Below are 14,716 nucleotides of genomic sequence, written 5' to 3' on the forward strand. Positions count from 1 at the left end.
CCTGTGCACATATCAATATGTTGAAGAGAACTCTGTGCTATTTGTTGATTGCAGCTCTGATCTCAACCACTAAGAAATGGGAACCACCTGTACCCATCAATTGATGACTGAACCAAAGGAAGGTGTCACATATACACAACGGGAGTTTTCCATCACAAAAAGAATGAATCCTGTCATTTGTGACAACATGAAGGGCACTAAAGACCACAACAAGGGAAACAGGCTAGAGACAGAAAGAGCTTGTGGCATGATCCCACTCATGAAATTTAAAAATTAATCTGGTAAAAATGGAGAACAGAATAGTGCTGTGGAATGTTCTGTATGTCAAATGTGTTGGTCTGATTGGTTAATAAATAAAACACTGATTGGCCAGTAGCCAGGCAGGAAGTATAGGCAGGACTAACAGAGAGGAGAATTGAGAAAATAGGAAGGCAGAGATGGAGACCCTGCCAGCCATCGCCATGACAAAGAAGATGTAAGGTACCAGTAAGCCACGAGCCACGTGGCAAAGTATAGATTAATAGAAATGGGTTAATTTAAGATGTAAGAACAGTTAACAAGAAGCCTGAGCCATTAGGCCAAACAGTTTAAATAACATAAGCATCTGCGTGTTTATTTTATAAGTGGGCTGTCGGACTGCCGGGGCTTGGCGGGACCCAGAGAGAAAACTCTCTAGCTACAGAATGGTGGTTAACATAGTTGGGGAAATGGGAGGAGATATGGTATTGATAGATGCAGACCATGTTGCAGTTGGTAGGAGTGAAAAAGTTCTCTTGTGTGATGTCAGAGAAAAAATGATTATAAGCAAGAAGAGTGTGCTGCATACTTCACAGAGCAGAAAGAAAGGATTTCCAATGGCTTCAGCACAAAGAAATGCTAAATGATAGATGGGACAAGTTTGTTTACTTTAATTAGAAATTATGTGATGAATACATGTGCTGAAATACCCATAGCACCCAGAGATTGAAACCATTTTCTGTGTTTGTATGTGTTCATTTAAATTTTTAATTGAAAAGACAAAAACTAATCAGTTGACTAGAATTTCTCATTCATTTGTACATTTCTAGGGCCTAGATCCAAGTGTTCTATTGTTCTCTGAAAATTATGTAGCTAGACAATGGTTTGGGGAAAAATATGTTTGCTTAGATGTTATGGTTTGAACGTGAAGGATCTCCCTAAAACTCATGTGTGGAAAGCATGGTCCCTAGTGTAGAGGTGTTCAGAGAAGGTATGATTGAATCACAGGGGCTCTGAATTCATGGATGGGTTAATCCATTGATGGATTCACAGCTCAATGGGCTAGTGGCAGGTGGGGGAAACTTTAGGAGGTAGGACCTAGAGAGAGAAGCAAATGACCTTTCAGAATATATTTAATCTCTGGCACCATTTTGTCTCCATGACTATATTTCCAGGCCATCCAAAGGTGAGATGCTTATTCTCAATCACACATTCCCCCACCAAAATCCTCTGACTCTTCATTGGCCAGATGCAAGAGAGTCAAGCCACTGGCTGAAGCCTAGGGAACCATGATTCAAAACCAATTCTTCCTCCTTTAAGATGATTCTTCACAGTCATTTTGTCATGGCAATGTAAAGCTGATGGACACACTATAGAAACAAATTGTGGCATTTGAAGAAGGAACAAGAGAGGGTGCCAGAGGATTTCATGCATGTGAGTAAATTTAGACTTGTAATGGCCTTCAGAAGAGGATATAGAACACATTTTAGAGATAGAAAATGTGTTCATGGAAAGGTTTTAAATATCACACAGACCATGAGTCCTGAGTAGGAAGCAATATTAAAACCATTTCTGACTTCTGTTACTTCCTCTTCCACACATTCTGAGACCACTTATACACTTCAGTAAGGCCATATTCAAGATTTAATTATTTGACAATGGGGAGAGAAGGCTCGGGCTGGGGAAATGGCTCAGTAGGTAAAATGCTTGCCCTGTAAGTATGAGGAACTATGTTCAAATCCCAGGACCCACACAAAATCAGGATGTAGTAACACATTGTTTCTCTAATCCCAGTCTTCCCATACTGAGATGAGAGGAAGAGTCGGGGGGATCTCTGGGACCCAGCAGGCCAGCTGGCATGGCACGCACAGCTGTGAACAACACAGAAACTCCGTTTCAAGCAAGGTTTAAAGTGAGGGCTGATACCAGAGCTGACCCCTGACCTCTGTACCCATGCTGTCACATACACACAGGTGGGCATGAACTCACGCACAAGAACACTCATGCACGCACACACGCTCCATATACACTGAAGAGGAGGAGGAGGAGGAGGAGGGGAAAGAGTAAGAGAGAAAAAGAAGGACCATGTCTTCCAATCCAGAACTTCTCTGCTTAATGCCTGTTGGCATTTTTAATTGTGTTCTTTGAATGTTCAAAGTAAAACTTAATCTTCCCTGGGGGAAAATCATCCAGGCAAAACACCAAAGTGAATGGCCACTCACTTTGTCACCAGATTTGAACACTGAGGCAGAGGAAGTGCTAAAACAGACCGCGTACAGACTCTGCCCAGTGAACAGTGTGCTTTGCCTGGACTTTCATCAGGGAGGGATCTTTACTCAAGCTTGGAGTTTCAGAAGCATTTCTGCTCTTGGCCTTAGGATTTTTAGACTGACCCTGCATGAGTTTGGGGTTCAACAGGGTTCGGCAAAGGGTACCAGGTTCACAAATCAATGTAGGAATCCACAGACCATCTTGAGGAAGAGAATAAAGAAAGGATCATTCAATTTGTTGAAAAACAAAAAACAGAAATCATAAGTTATGAGTGCCAAAAGACTTGGAAACCAATGAAAATTCTGTCAATTATTACATTTCGTAAAATTGTGTTGTAAGGAGAAGGGATCAGATTAAGAGCTTGAATTTCGTTAGGCAGGAGCAGTTTCAAGTGTCTGCATCAAAAAAAAAGTGAATATTAGGAACAAACTGAGGCTTTCTGAGTGTGGATTAGAGAGACCTACTGCTGTGGGAGGTTAAATGTACTCAACTCTTTAAACTCTACAAGCTACCAACTACATGCTTCACGAACATTGAAACATGTATGACCTTACTTGTAAATACACGTTCTGATTTTATTAATGTTATTTTTCTGTAGTTGCTATTATTTATAATTTGACATATAAAATTGTGTATATTTATTAGACATACAGTGATGTTTTAAAATGCGTGTACATTGTCACCTAAACCAAGCTAATTAACATAAGCATTTTCTCATAATTCTTATCATCATTCACCTTCAAAGGTGAATTCATTCCTAAAAGCTGATGACCAGAAAAGTGAAGTGAAGAGATGTGTCATAGAGTATAGCTGCTGAATTAATAATAATGTATGGTCTGCTTCCAAATTGCTGAAAACATTTTGAGTTTGTTCACAACCAAAGAACTACATTAATAATTTTGCTATGTTCTTAAAAACATCCCCGTATGATGAATATATTTGTTTAATTACATTTTGCAATGTAGTAAGTGTTAATCTTTAATATATTGTAAGAGGAAAAGCATCAATTAAGTACAAAATAGTGCATTTATTTTCCTATCTAGTAAGCAGAGAAAAGGAAGCTTCTGGGTGAATGTTGGGATTTTATCATCTATAGTCTCCCTGCCTCACATTTTAAGTACAACACTGCCCCCTAGCCCTCATTCTGCATGGAGAAGATGTTTCCAAAGAACAAACCATTCCTCAATACATGAATTATGTTTCTTAATTAAATAAGAATGTCAATGTTAATCCTGTCATCTTTTAATCTCAAATACTTCATTCTTTTTTAACTTTTAATTGGCTTTATCTTTTGATAGTCTAAGTGGATATTAAGAACAGGGTCATAGGAAAAGATATAAGGCTAACCCATTGCATTAAAATGTAATTGTGATAGACCCAACGTTGCATTTGAGTTGGAGAAATTGTGGGGTTCCTCTACCTGATGACACGTGGGAAGGAATCTCTTCCAGAATGCCTTAGGTAAGCTTCCTGTACCCCCTGCAGGGGTCCAAGCAGCACATAGGGGCCATTAACTACCTGAAAACACCAAGCCCCAGGCTCTGCAAAGAGAACAAAAGTGTGACAGTCATGACATCTTGAATTTTGTCATTCCTACACACACTAGGAAGCAGGGAAGACTGGCCCAAAGCTGGGATGAGAGCTCAATAGGAAACATATTAGCACGGTTACAGACAGAGCCTGGGTCCTAAAAACACTTCACAAGCTAGGCTCAGCCACCCATCTCCAATAGGCCAATCAAGAGACAAAATAATAGTGTAAATCAAGAAAAGGTGATTTATTCGGTGTGGGCACATTGAGAAAAACTAAGGTCCATTAACACTACCCTCAAGTCCATCTTTGAAGTCATAAGGTTTATGTTTAATAGAGGGGAAGAGGTATGCAGGAGCTGTGGGCCTGTGGTGGCCATGGGGGGTGGGGGGTACTCAACATGGTGAAGACAGGCTGAGTGATGCTGGGGGGGGGCTCCAATTCATCTCATGCTAAGCTAGGGTTTTCTCTGGACTCAAGTTGGTGGGAATATCATTCATGGCAGTACTTTATTGCAAAGAGATCAGCCTATGTTTTAAGCCAAAAGTGACTGATTGTAAAGTCTGATTCTCATGGCTGGGTCAATTAATAAAGATGGTATCTACTCTGAGTCCCTCTCAGCATCACCTGATGGACCTGGACACAGCTGTTCATCCTACTGGCCAGAGCACTAGAATGGGTCCTTTTTTTTTTTTTTTTCTTTCTTTCTTTCTTTCTTTCTTTCTTTCTTTCTTTCTTTCTTTCTTTCTTTCTTTCTTAAAGCATATCGTAAGTGAAATCTTTATTGAGCAGAACAGTAGCAAAGCAGAAGCTGGAGTGTGATCTATGCTTTGCCCTGGAGGAGGTGGAATGAGGGGTGGGCTGGGGGGAAGGGGAGGGGAGTAGGAGTGGGGAGAACAAGGGAATCCGTGGCTGATATGTAGAACTGAATTGTATTGTAAAATAAAATTTTTTTAAAAAGAAAAAAAATGTTCTAATGCTTTAACTCATGTTGTCAACATAATACATTATATCTTGACATGAGAACTTTAAAAAAAACAAATGAATACGAGGTGGAAGAGACTAAAATGGGGTCATTTTAAATAATCTGACAAAAATGTGATTGGACTGGAATGAGAAAAGATGGCAAGGCAGAGAATGGGTTTGAAGAAATAATGGCTGAATGGTTCTTAATTCGAGTAAAATAATAAATGTTGACTAGGAGCTCAATAAACCCCTGGCAAGAAAGCCTGAGCACAGAGCTGGGGGAGAACAGGCAGGAGAGGACCAGAGAGAGAACAGCAAGGACACATGTCCCACAGACACAGAAAGAAATGGCAATTGCAACCAGATGCTGTCTTTAGAAGCTCCTGATTTTTATCTTAAAGCTGTAGTTCACCATCTCATCAGTGAAGACAAAAACCCATGTGAATGTTTCAGTATGGGTTACAGTTAAAAAAAAAAAGATTTGACAAAATCAAAGCACATAGCAAGGCTCTGTCCTCCAAACACACACACACACACACACACACACCTCAAAAATTCAATGGAGATTAATTCTAATAATTGTAAGCAAGCTCTAGAGAAGAGAGGAGCCAGGAGGGGAGGGGAGGGGAGGGGAGGGGAGGGGAGGGGAGGGGAGGGGAGGGGAGGGGAGGGGAGGGGAGGGGAGAGAGGTGGTTTGAAAGAAAATGCCCCTATAGGGAGTGGCACTATTAGGTGTGGCCTTGTTGTAGGAAGTGTGTCACTGTGGGGGTGGGGCTCTGAGGTCTCCTATGCTCAAGCTACACCCAGTGTGGTACAGACTCTTTCTGCTGCCTGCAGATCAAGATGTAGAACTCTCAGCTCCTTCTCCAGCACCATGTCTGCCTGCATTTTACCATGCTTCTTGCCATGATGATAATGGACTAAACCCCTGAAACTGTAAGCCAGCCCCAATTAAATGTTTTCCTTTAAAAGAATTGCCAAGGTCATGGTGTCTCTTCACAGCAATAGAAAACCTGAGAGGGGACGGGGGAGAGGGAATTCTTTCCCCTTGAGAAATAAAGCTAAAGCTAGCATTGGTATCACTACTGTAATACATCCCACAAAGTTATTATCCTACAGCCAGTTCAGGACAACCTTGCCGGTGTGAGTGCCAAAGCATGCCTGAATTGAACAGCTCTCTCCTTCCTCCATCAAGACAGCAGCACCTGGCTACTTCTCTTTCCTCTGACACCCTGACCCTGTTACAAGGAGTGTAATAATAAATGATGTTCACCTGGGTAATCCAGCCTATCTTCTCTATTGTAGGAGCCTTAATATGTCACAACTGCTATCAAGATTAAGTGTGATTGTCAAGTTGATTAAGTTAAGAAACTTAGACTTAGGGCATTTTTGAGGATTAAGCAAGAGCATAAATCCAGCCTCAAATATGGACATCATCTCTTAGCCTAGGGTCCCAGACAGAATAAAATGAGGTAGGGTGTGGGGGAGAGGAAGCTAGCTGTGTTGGTATCTGCCTTTCCATGCTTCTCGATCTGCCCAGTTGGGAGCTGCTTCTGCCTTCGTGCCTAGCCTGTCATGGTGAATTGCAGCCTCTGGACCCTGAACCTGAGCCAAGACCTGCTTACCTCTTTTATATTGCCAAAGCCAAGCATTTTATCCCAACTAGAAAAGTACCTGAAAACCACATGTCTGTAGGATGGTGGGTCTTCACTGTTGGCTTGATTACAAAGAGAGTGGGTCACTTAGTTCACAATTCCACTTTAATTTAAGGTGTCATTGCCAACCATTTTGGGGGGTTAGCCTGTGTATGTCATTGAGGGCATATTCAGTCTACCAGGGCAAGGATGGCTTGGTGCTATCCTTATCATCCAACACTACTCTAGAATTCTGAGTCTTTGCAAAAAGATGAAACATAAAGAGGAATGAAATGCCTAATGTCTACATCCATATTTACATGTTGTGGTCACAAAACGCCATGAGAAATGCATGAAAAGCAGTCTCCCAGCAAAGTTGAAGGATGCAGTGTTTTCCACAAAATAACCCATATTCTTTTGTGCTATTGTGGTTAATTTGTCAACTTGGTTGGATTGAGAAGTCTGTAGGAGATCAGTAAAGATAAACTTGTATTAATTATTCATTTGTTTCACTACTTGGCATTACTTAGCTTCAACTTAGCCTTCTTTTTGAAATTAATTGTTAGAAACAAGTTGAAATTGTTTGCTAGTAAGCACCTGTCCTGAGTGACAAGACTGTAAGGGAGACTAGATCGCTTTTATATAATTATAATGTTTGATGTCGGCAAGGTTTTAAGTAAAGGAAGATAGCTGTTTACACATACAAAGCTACAGTTATGACGAAAATATGCTGGTTTTGCCTGCTAACCTGGATTGAATATGTGCTGGCACTTTTAATATGTATAGAAAATAAAGGACTTGGGCTAGAGAGATGGCTCAACCGTTAAAGGCTAGGCTCACAACCAAAAATATAAGGAAATAAAAGACTTTAAAAACCCAATTCCAATCTTCATTTTTAAAAAAAGATTTATTCTGTCTTTCAAAGCTAATAAGAAAACTGTGACTACTCTCCAAAATAACTGTAAATCGTCGTGTAGAAATTGAAAGTTCCAAAGCGAAGGTTGATTCATTGTGTTCATCTGTACAGAGATGATGCAGTTATTTGGATATGAAAGAAAGAAGTGAGAAGGCAGAATCTGTGTTTTGTTGTTACTGTTTTTATAATGATGCATCCAGGCTGGGTAAGGGCTCAGCTGGTAAAGCACTTGCACACAACCCTGGCACATGAGTTCCATCCTTGGGACCCACATAAAGGTGGAAGGAAAGAACCACAGAATTGTCCTCTGAACCTTCACAGCTGCTCAATGGCATGCATGCACCCCACCACACATCATGCACACACACACACACACACACACACACACACACACACACACACACACACGCATACATAGGCAATAATAATAATAGCAATAATAAAACGATGATGATGATGATGATGATGATGCCAGGCATTGGTGGTGCATATCCTTAATCCCAGCATTCAGGAAGCAGATAGAAGCAGAAGCAGATGGATCTCTATGAGGATAAAACCAGCCCAGGCAACACAGACTCTGTTCCACACATGCAAACAAAAATTAATAATTTTGTGCCTTTTGACACCCATACTCTATAAAAGATGCCATGTCTTTTGATAATTTAATTTCTATTTTATGAATTTATTTTCATAAATATGTATATGTGTGTATGTCTGTGTTAGAATATGCCACTTGTGTGCCAGAAGAAGGTGCTGGAATAGGCAGTTGGTGAGCCCCCAGTGTGGATTCTGGGAACCAAACTCAGGTCCTCTGGAAGAAAAAGCAAGCATTATTAACTGCTGAGCCATCTCTCCAGGCTCAAAATTTGATTTGTTTACAAGAAGTGTGTTCCTAACATATTTATCTTAAAAATGACTTGCCATGAAAATTTAAGTTAAAAAAAAACTGCTGAAATCACACAAATGTCTCAGTGATTTTTAAAGCTATTCAATCCTATTCTTCATTTTTAAAAAAAACTAATTTCTTTTTCTAAAGGCCAAATTTCAAAAGGTGATGGGCTATGAGGATAATTATTACAGAATAATGATGCTGATTATATATTCCAACTAGAAGGTGCTCTACTGCCCCTTTCATCTGTTAACTTTTACCGAAAAAGAAACATGCAGCTTCTTTTATAACACTTGAATGAACAGTAATTGAATTTTATGCACCGTCAGCCAGTCAAGTTTAAGAATATTCCCAAAGGCTATCATAGAGCATAAGGCATGGGTCTTTTATTATATTCACAACAGAGCAATGTTCTTTGAAGTGGCTGACCTTCGGGCCCTAAGAAACTGAATAAGGACAAATACCTTTTAAACTATGCAAGCCTCTTGATACTTCAATGAAAGCTCTCGGTGGAATGATATAGCATCTAAGCATTCACCCTCCATGTATGTGGCACTACAAAGCTCAGGATAAACATGCATATTTCCAGCATTATCAGTGACATAGAGGTAAGACAGTTCCCTAATACAGTCTCAGTGGTAGTTTGAATGTAATTGGCCCCCTTAAGCTCATAGGGAGTGAATGGCACTATTAGGAGGTGTGGCTTTGTTGGAGTAGGTATAGCCTTGTTTGGGTAAGTGTGTCACTATGGGGGTGGACTTTGAGGTTTCCTATGCTCAAGATAGCGCCCAGTGTCTGAGACCATTTCCTGTTGCCTTCAGGAAATAGGACTCTCAGCTACTACTCTAGCACCATATCTGCCTGCATGCCACCATGCTCCCCACCATGATGATAATGGACTAAACCTCTGAAACTGTAAGTGAGCCTCTCCCCCCCCACACACCCCCCGCCAATTACATGTTTTCCTTTATAAGGGTTGCCATGGTCATGGTGTCTCTTCACAGCAACAGAAACCCTAACCAAGATAGTCCCCCAAGTCAGTTCAACTCTGATGGCTTCTGGGCTCTGTGTGTATGTGTGTTCCCTCCAGCCTGGTGATCCATTGGCCAGGCTTCTTCATAATCCAAGATCCTAGTTTCTCTCTCAGGTCCCATATTCCTTTCTCTGTTCCTTAAGACACAAAACCTTTAATAGAATGTTACCTGTCAGCTCCACAACCCAGGAATCTCTTTTATAAGGACAAGGAAACCACTCTTTGGAGTATGCTCAAGGATGACAGTGCCTTCATAACCCAGTCTCTGTGGGAAGCTGGGGGGCTAACTGTGATAGGCTCCAAAGTAAATCTCATCTAAATTAAATGAGATTACTTTCCACTGGGTCAAGCCAGTTATTATAAACAGAGGCCTGTAATCTGCTCCCATCCATGTCCTCTGCTCTTAAAACTTCTGACCTTAGAACCAAGTTCTGGCTTTATTGCACTAGCAGAAAAAATAGCCAAAATAATGTGTTTGTTCCTCTTGAATCTGTTCAGTCATTTGTTTTGCTTTGACAATGTGCAGCCATGCACTGAAATAAAAAAGTGATAAGGGCCACAGTTATGTCCAAGACTCCAGTGTTGACTTGCTGGTTAGAACTCCCTGATTGGAATGTTGTAGATCCATGGCTAGATTATCTTGGGCTCTCTTTAGTCCCCTTACTAGATATTTATTGTCCTTCTCTGCCTCTTGAATTACCATCCTGTCAACTGTGAGGAAGATCCTTTCGGAATGCATTAACTAAACAGACCACTAGTTTATACCAATTCAAAAAGCTAAGAATGTCATCAGATAACGTATAAAACCTATAGTGGAGATTTCCCCACTTCACTCTAGCTGCCTACCTAATCTTTCTTCCAATGTCTTTGAAAAAATCTGTAATTTATGCCTTTCTTGTGTGTTCTAAAACTTTAAAACGTCATGATACCATCTCCAGGTTTGAACATGTTATTGGGGCTGCCCAAAGCTGTTCCCGGCCATAGTTGCTCATATTAGGTAAAAGAGTAAACTTATTTCTTACACTCTTTGAAGTGAAAGCTGTGTGTTGCATGGATACAACTTACTTTTCAACTGTTTGGAGGTGAACTCACTTGTCACTCTCATGGAAGCAGCTTATGCCTTAATTGGGTGATTTTATGATGCACTTTAGGCTGAGACCTCTCTAGAGAGGAAAAGAAGGAAATGAGAAAAAATCAAATTGAAATTTACAGTGCACTGTCGAAGATTTTGTAAACCATGAGTAGAGCTGTTGATGGGGATAGCACTGAGCACCTTCAGGTCCACTGTCGTGTGCATAAAATAATTTAAAAAAACGGACACCAGGGAAACTGAAGGTCACTTTGCTGGAGTGAGAGGAAGAGGAAGATGTGTTTAGAAGCAGTGTTGTGTCTTAGGTTCTGTTGCTGTTGCTGCGATGAAACACCCTTAGAAGAGCAACTTAAGGAAGAAAGGGTCTGTTTTGTCTCACAGTTCAAGAGCACACAGTCCCATCATGGTGGGGAGTTCAAGGCAGCAGGAGCTTGAGGCAGCTGGTCATATTTCTCTGAAGTCAGGAAGAGGAGGGTGAAGAGTATTTGTGCTCAGCTTGCTTCCTTCCCTCTTACACTGTCCAGGACCAAAGACCCATTTACAGTGGTCTTCCCATCCCAACCCCTCCCTCAAATCCAGTCTAACCTATATAGTCCCTCACTGGTGTGCCTGGAGGCTTGTCTATACACTTGAAATCCTATGGAGTTGACAGTCAATATTGGCCATCATCATTTGAATCACTGTCTCAACAGCTGCTCCAGTACTTCTACATGTTCACACTAAACTCCATGGAGCTGCACAGAAAGGAAGCTCATCTAGTCTTGGTGACTATAGGAAGTGGTGAACAATTATTGTGTGTGATTTTTTGAATTACAGCAGCAATTAGCTAAACAAAGAAGAGAGGAGATTTCAAATGAAGGGACTACATGTTAAATGGACCATAGATTAGATCAAAGAACATAACCTTAACTTGAAATTGAGACGAACACATTCTCTTCAATCTGGATATAAACCCTAAAAAAAAATGTACTGCAGAAGAACTGAGGCACACCATATCGTCAAAATGCTGCATTCGGGCCATTTTTCAGTTTCCCATTTTTTCTCATTTTTCCCTTTGTATACCAAAGTCATAATAATTTTCTTTTCTTGAGTAACCTTTCAAATGCTGCCACATTTTCAAGGCTCTTAATATCAAGAAAGTGGAATTTCCCTGCAATTTTCAATTTCTGTATGGCTAAATAAAATGCCATTGTGAATATTGAGCACATTTTTTTGTCCATCTGTTGATGGATATCTAGGCTAGATGTCTTTCTTAGCTATTGTGAATACTGCAGCAATGAACATGGGTGTGCAAATGTGGTGTTCATTTAAGAGTCCTTTGGATATATACTCACATGTAGGATAGAGTTGAGGACCCACATATGAGTCCTCACTCATATCTGATTTTTGACAAAGAGACCAACTGTGCACGCTGGAGGAAAGACAGCATCTTCAACAAATGGTGCTGGTCAAACTAAATACTGACATGTGGCAGAGTGAAACTAGATACATATTCTTCACCATGCACAGAACTCATCTCCAGATAGATCTAGGACCTCAACATAATGCCTGATACCCTGAATCTGATTGAGGAGAGAGAGGGAATTCACTTAAACTCATTAGCACAGGAAAGGACTTTCTCAACAGGACCACGATAGTACAGGCATTAAGACCAGCAATTAATAAAAAAGGACCTTACAAAACTTAAAAGGACACAGCCATTCAAGTGAAGAGGCAGCCTACAGAATAGGAAAATCTTTACCAGCTATCCAACTCACAGAGGGTTAGTATCTAGCACTCAGAAACCTAAAATCAAGAAAACTACCAGCCCAATTAGAAAACGAGGCATGGAACTAAACAGAGAGTTGCCAAAGGACGAAACACAAATGGCTGAAAACAATTTTTTTTTAATGTTTAACATCCAGGAAATAAAATTAAAATTACTTTGAGGATCCCTGTTGACTCCTGACACACTTGCTATCAGGGAGCCTGCAGCCACAACAGCAGGCATGGACCCGGATAAGTTACCTATGTTCTCTCTACCCCCTCCCCCTTCATTCTGTCCCCCTAGACAATCTGATGATTGTCTCAGAGACAACCCCCCTCCTTCCTCATCCATCTCCCTCTCTTTGGAACTTGAAAACAACTCACTTGTTACTGGAGACCTTGTAGCCACCGACCCCAGTCCCACTTGATACCAGGGACCCTGCCGCCAACATACATGACATGTACCCAGATAGACTCCCTGTGTTCTCATCCCACCCTGCTCCGTTCCAATTGCCTGCAGCACTCCAGCCTCCAGGCCCTGCACAGGTCCTACGTTCTGTGCCCAGGTCCCGGCTGGTGAATTTCTTGAACGCTACTCCATCTTCACCCCTCCAGATCCCACATGGTCATCATGGGCCCAGTCTGAGCGGCCCTGCCGGTGCAGTTTCCAAGTTTTAAAAGACCACAAATGCTCACTATGTCTACTGTACCCAGCAAGGCAATTTGCCATGGTTAAAAGAGTTCATGTCCACCAAACCAGTCATACAGAGAATACTGAAAGCAATGCTTTGGACTGAAAAGAGAAATAAACATAGCCAAGTGACTGTAGATTTTAAAAAATGAGTTTTCCTATATATAACATATGATTATATATGATATATTGAAATGCAAATATGACTAAGAACATAAAAAGCCAGTAAGGTGACTGTAAGCAACACACACCTTTAAATATTAATGGCTGTAACTCCCCAGTCAATAGACAGAGGTTAGCTGAATGGATTAAAAAACCAAGTCCATCTTTCTACTATTTATAAGAAACTGAGCTTTAAAAATGGATACAGGACCCTCTCCTCGGGATGGCAGAAACAGCCTGTGTCTTCATGGTGTACCTGTAACCAGACTGGGTCTGCAGATCAGCGTTTTAGAAACTACCAATATAGGTTCGAATTAAACATGTCAGCAAGTGTCAGACTGGTTTTTGGGGTTGGGGAGTGACTTGGAAGTAACCTAACAGATGTATAAAGAAGAGATTTAATTTGGCTGTTTCCACAAAAATGTTATGGTTTACAAAAAAAAAAAAAAATTATCCAGGTTGCTGAAGTACAGCAACTGTGCTTCTCGCTGCCATATCAAAGGTTTAAAGTCTAAATATTATTTTTTTTTTTTTTTGGTTTTTCGAGACAGGGTTTCTCTGTGTAGCTTTGCGCCTTTCCTGGAACTCACTTGGTAGCCCAGGCTGGCCTCGAACTCACAGAGATCCGCCTGGCTCTGCCTCCCGAGTGCTGGGATTAAAGGCGTGCGCCACCACCGCCCGGCCTAAATATTATTTTTTAAAAAGGCTAATGGGTAAATTTTACATGACATATTTTATACATGGCCTATTCCCCAACTGGCCATTTTTAATGCCTGGGTACATTTTTAATAGGTCAGACACAAGCGGTCCAGGCGGTGGGTCCAGGTCTTGCCTTTGCTACCCTAGGTCATCGTGTGGCCACCTTTAACTTATGAAGTGTATAAATGTACATTTTCCAGCCACCTTGCCCTGCTGTATTATAACCGGAAGTGCAGCCTGGTGCTGTTGTGAAGCCGAGGTGTGCGTCCTGCTGCGTGTGTGAGCTGTATAGATGTTGCGTCAAGAAATAAATGAGACTTGGCCAGTTTAAAAAAAATGGATACAGAGACGGGCCCAGCGGCGGCCTGCAGAGGTAGACGGCCCGGCAGCAGTGACAAGCAGAGGCAGGTAGGCCCGTGGCGGCAGCCGGCAGAGACACACAGGCCCGGCGGTGGCTGGCAGAGACATACAGGCCCGGCGGCCCTCAGAGGTACACGGGCCTGGCAGAGGCAGGCAGGCTCGGAGTGGAGGCAGGCAGGCAGGCACAGCAGGTCGCAATAAAGACCAGAAACAGAGCTATTACCCTCTGAAGAGCTAGTGAAAACAAACTCTTAATCAAAAGCTTGCAACAGGGAAGCCTCTAACCCCAACACCCAGGGAAGAAGCTATCTCCGTGGGATGGAACCAGAACGAATCTGAACACTCCGTCTGAGGACAACCCAGGGCCCAGCTGCTGATCCTGCAAAACCCAACAACTTGGAGGTATGGTGAGACTACCCCACTCAGCTGAAATCCATCCAGGAGAGGATTCAGATCCCTACAGTTTGAGGTCTGAAGAAACAAGATCAGCTG

This window comes from Peromyscus maniculatus, chromosome 19 (assembly GCF_049852395.1).
Source record: "Peromyscus maniculatus bairdii isolate BWxNUB_F1_BW_parent chromosome 19, HU_Pman_BW_mat_3.1, whole genome shotgun sequence".
In the NCBI taxonomy this organism is placed as follows: Eukaryota; Metazoa; Chordata; class Mammalia; order Rodentia; family Cricetidae; genus Peromyscus; species Peromyscus maniculatus.